Raw genomic sequence first — 5,113 nt, forward strand, 5'->3', positions numbered from 1 at the left:
GCCGCCTCCCCGGGGAGGCAGGGCCGGAGCCGCCGGGGGAGGCGGGGGCCGCGGCCGGCCAGGCTGACATCATTCCGGGGAGGAGCGGTCCCTCCCCGCGCCGCGCGGGGGGCGCCGGGCACCCCGAGGGGAGACCCCCGGGACAGACCCCCGGGAGAGACCCCCCAGGCCACGGAGAGGCCCCGGGGAAATCCCAAATGGGGCCCGGGGGTAGCGGGAAGTGACCCCAATGTGTCCCCCGAGACTCCTCGGGGTGACCCCAAACAGGGGCCGGGGATGGCACAAAGTGACCCCAATGTGTCCCCCGGGGTGACCCCAAATGGGGGCCGGGGGTGGCACAAAGTGACCCCAATGTGTCCCCCGAGACACCTCGGGGTGACCCCAAACAGGCCAAGGGACACTTTGGGATGACCCCAAAAAGGTTCTGGACACAAGCCAAGGGAGATCCCACCGGAGCCACAGGGATTCCCAGGAAAGGCTCCAAATGGGTGCCAAGGGTACCCCAAAGTGACCCCAATGTGTCCCTGGGGTGACCCCAAGCTGTTCCCAGGGACATCCTGGGGTGACCCTGAACCGCTCCCAGGGTATCCCGGGGAGACCCCTCTGAATCCCCCAGGGACACCCTGGAGTGACCCCAAATAGGTCCCAGGGGTTCCACCTGTCCATGTCCCCGTCCATCCCAGCAGCCCTTTGTCCATCCATCCCTGTGTCCATCCCTCTGTCTATCCCTCTGTCCATCCATCCCTGTGTCCATCCATCCCTCTGTCCATCCCCATGTCCATCCCTCTGTCCATCCATCCCTCTGTCCATCCATCCCTCTGTCCATCCATCCCTGTGTCCATCCCTCTGTCCATCCATCCCTCTGTTCATCCATCCCTGTGTCCGTCCCTGTGTCCATCCCTGTGTCCATTCATCCCTGTGTCCATCCCTGTGTCAATCCATCCCTCTGTCCATCCCTGTGTCCATCCATCCCTCTGTCCATCCATCCCTCTGTCCATCCCTGTGTCCATCCATCCTTGGTGTCCATCTCAACATCCATCTGCACACATCCCCATCCATCCCAGTGTCCACCTTGGATGTCCATGCCCTTGTCCATTCCAGTGTCCATCCATCCATCCATCCCGGTGTCCATCTATCCATCCATCCATTCCAGTGTCCATCCATCCATCTATGACTCTGCCCATCCCCCATTCATCTGTACCATCCCCATGTCCATCCCACTGTCCATGCATCCCTGTGTCCATCCATCCATGTCCCTGTCCATCCCACTGTCCATCTGATGAAGATGGTGGATGAGATGCCATCATGATCTTGTCCATCCTGGTGCCCATCCAACAACAGCTGTACTGATCTCACCATCCATCCATCCATCCATCACCCATCATCCATCCATCATCCATCCATCCATCATCCATCATCCATCCATCCATCATCCATCCATCATCCATCCATCATCCATCCATCCATCCATCCATCCATCCATCCATCCATCATCCATCCATCCATCATCCATCCATCCATCCATCCATCCATCATCCATCCATCCATCATCCATCCATCCATCATCCATCCATCCATCCATCCATCCATCCATCATCCATCCATCCATCCATCCATCCATCATCCATCCATCCATCATCCATCCATCCATCCATCCATCTATCATCCATCATCCATCCATCCATCCATCCATCCATCCATCCATCCATCATCCATCCATCCATCCATCCATCCATCATCCATCATCCATCCATCACCCATCATCCATCCATCATCCATCCATCCATCCATCCATCCATCCATCCATCCATCATCCATCATCCATCCATCATCCATCATCCATCCATCATCCATCCATCCATCCATCCATCCATCCATCCATCCATCATCCATCCATCCATCCATCCATCATCCATCATCCATCATCCATCCATCCATCATCCATCCATCCATCCATCATCCATCATCCATCCATCATCCATCATCCATCCATCATCCATCCATCCATCCATCCATCCATCCATCCATCCATCCATCATCCATCCATCCATCCATCCATCATCCATCATCCATCATCCATCCATCCATCCATCCATCCATCCATCCATCATCCATCATCCATCCATCACCCATCATCCATCCATCATCCATCCATCCATCCATCCATCCATCCATCCATCCATCATCCATCATCCATCCATCATCCATCATCCATCCATCATCCATCCATCCATCCATCCATCCATCCATCCATCCATCCATCATCCATCCATCATCCATCCATCATCCATCATCCATCCATTTGTGCCTGTCCATCCCAGTGTCTGTCCATCCATCCATGACTCTACCCATCCATCATCCATCTGTACCACCCATCTGTCCATCCCAGTGTCCAACTGTCCATATGCCCATCTATTCCAGTATCCATCTGTCCATCCCAATGTCCATCCATCCATGCATTCCAGTGTCCATCTATCCATGTCCATCCATCCACCTCTTCCAGTATCCATCTGTCCATTCCAGTGTCCATCCATCCATCCATCCATGACTCTGCCCATCCCCCATCCATCTGTACCATCCATCTGTCCATCCCAGTGTCCATCTGTCCATCTCAGTGTCCATCTCTCCATGATGCTGTCCATCCCAATGTCCATCTCTCCATCTCTGCCCCTGGCCGTCCCAGTGTCCATCCCAGTGTCCATTTGTCCATCCCAGTGTCCATCTGTCCATCCCAGTGTCCATTTGCCCATCCCAGTGTCCATCCCAATGTCCATCCCAGTGTCCATCCCTTTGTCCATCCCAGTGTCCATTTGTCCATCCCAGTGTCCATCCCAGTGTCCATTTGTCCTTCCCAGTGCCCATCCCAGTGTCCATCCCAGTGTCCATTCTAATGTCCATTTGTCCATCCCAGTGTCCATTTGTCCATCCCAGTGTCCATCCATCCCTCCCCGCACTGATCCCATGGGTTCCCTCTCCCCGTCCCCATTCCCATTCCAGCCGGGATCCCCGGGACGGGCTCCTTTGGGATCTGCGCCCTACAGGACCCCAAATGGGACACCAGGGGACCCCAAATCCGGCTGGGGGAAGGATTTGGGGTCACCGTGCGGGGACCGGCTTTATCCCACGGGATTCCCATGGGGAATGAGGTGGGGGCTCCTTTCCCACATTCCCAGGGCCACCCCAAAACCCCCCGCGGGGCCAGGGGACAATGCCACCCTCCCCTGCCCCCTGTCACCTCCGGGGGACCGCGGGGACCCCCCCGCCATTGCCCAGGTGGCCCGGTAGGGGGCGCCCCGTGCGCGTGGTGACGTCAGGGCCACGCCCACACGGTGACGTCAACGTCACTCCCGCTGTGACGTCAGAGCCCAGCGGCGGCCGCGTTGGGTGAGGGCAGGGGACGCGCAGGGGCGACCCCAAAATGGGCACAGAAACCCCAAATTTGGCACAGAAATCCCAAATTTGGCATAGAAACCCCAAGAACTGTGAGGTGCCAGCCCAAAAATGGGAGAATTCACCCCAAAATTGGCACAGAAACCCCAAAATGGGCACAGAAACCCCAAAATGGACACAGAAACCCCAAACACTGTGAGGTGCCAGCCCAAAAATGGGAGTATTCACCCCAAAATGGGCACGGAAACCCCAAAATGGGCACGGAAACACCAAAAACTGGGAGCTGCCAGCCCAAAAATGGGAGAATTCACCCCAAAATTGGCACAGAAACCCCAAAATGGGCACAGAAACCCCAAACACTGTGAGGTGCCAGCCCAAAAATGGGAGAATTCACCCCAAAATGGGCACAGAAACCCTAAAATGGGCACAGAAACAACAAAATGGGCACAGAAACCCAAACACTGTGAGGTGCCGGACCAAAAATGGGAGAATTCACCCCAAAATGGGAGAATTCACCCCAAAATGGGAGAATTCACCCCAAAATGGGCACAGAAACCCCAAACACTGTGAGGTGCCAGCCCAAAAATGGGAGTATCCACCCCAAAATGGGAGAATTCACCCTAAAATGGGCACAGAAACCTCAAACACTGTGAGGTGTCAGGCCAGAAATGGGAGAATTCACCCCAAAATGGGCACAGAAACCCCAAACTGAGCAAATTCACCCCAATCTCGGCGCTGAAACCCCAAAAATGGGCACTGACACCCCAAAAATAAACATTTAAACCCTCCAAACTGGGAACAGATACCCCAAAACTGGGAGAAGTCACCCCAGAAATGGGCACTGATATCCCAAAATGGGAGCAGTCAGCCCAAAAATGGGAGAATTCACCCCAAAACTGGGGACTGACACCCCCAAGAATGGGAAAATTCACCCCAAAAACGGATCCGGTCAACCCAATCTGGCCAAATTCACCCCAAAACTGGGTGGACTTGTCCCAAACTGGGCACTGACACCACAAAACAGGGAAAATTCCCCCTAAACTGGGAAAATTCTGGGAGCAGACACCCGAGAACGGGGAATGGAAACCCAAAAACTGGATCTGGTCACCCCAAACTGGGAAAATTCACCCCACAAATGGGAAAATGCATCCAAAAATGGGAAAATTCATTCAAAAATGGGAAAATTCACCCCAAACTAGGAACATTCATCCAAAAATCGTTAAATGCAGCCCAAAACTGGGAAAATTCATCCAAAAATGGGAAAATTCAACCCAAAAATGGGAACACTCATCCCAAAAAGGGGAAAATTCACCTCCAAAATGGGAACGTTCACCCCAAAAGTGGGAACATTCATCCCAGAAATGGTTAAATGCAGTCCAAAAATGGGAAAATTCACCCCAAAAATTGGGAAAATTTATCCCAAACTAGGAAAATTCACCCCAAAAATGGGAAAATTCAACCCAAAAATGGGAACATTCATCCCAAAAAGGGGAAAATTCACCTCCAAAATGGGAACATTCACCCCAAAAATGGGAACATTCATCCCAAAAATGGTTAAATGCAGTCCAAAAATGGGAAAATTCACCCCAAAAATTGGGAAAATTTATCCCAAACTAGGAAAATTCACCCCAAAAATGGGAAAATTCAACCCAAAAATGGGAACAGTCATCCCAAAAAGGGGAAAATTCACCACAAAAATGGGAAAATTCACCCCGAAAATGGA

This window comes from Cyanistes caeruleus, chromosome 5 (assembly GCF_971803275.1).
Source record: "Cyanistes caeruleus chromosome 5, bCyaCae1.hap1.1, whole genome shotgun sequence".
In the NCBI taxonomy this organism is placed as follows: Eukaryota; Metazoa; Chordata; class Aves; order Passeriformes; family Paridae; genus Cyanistes; species Cyanistes caeruleus.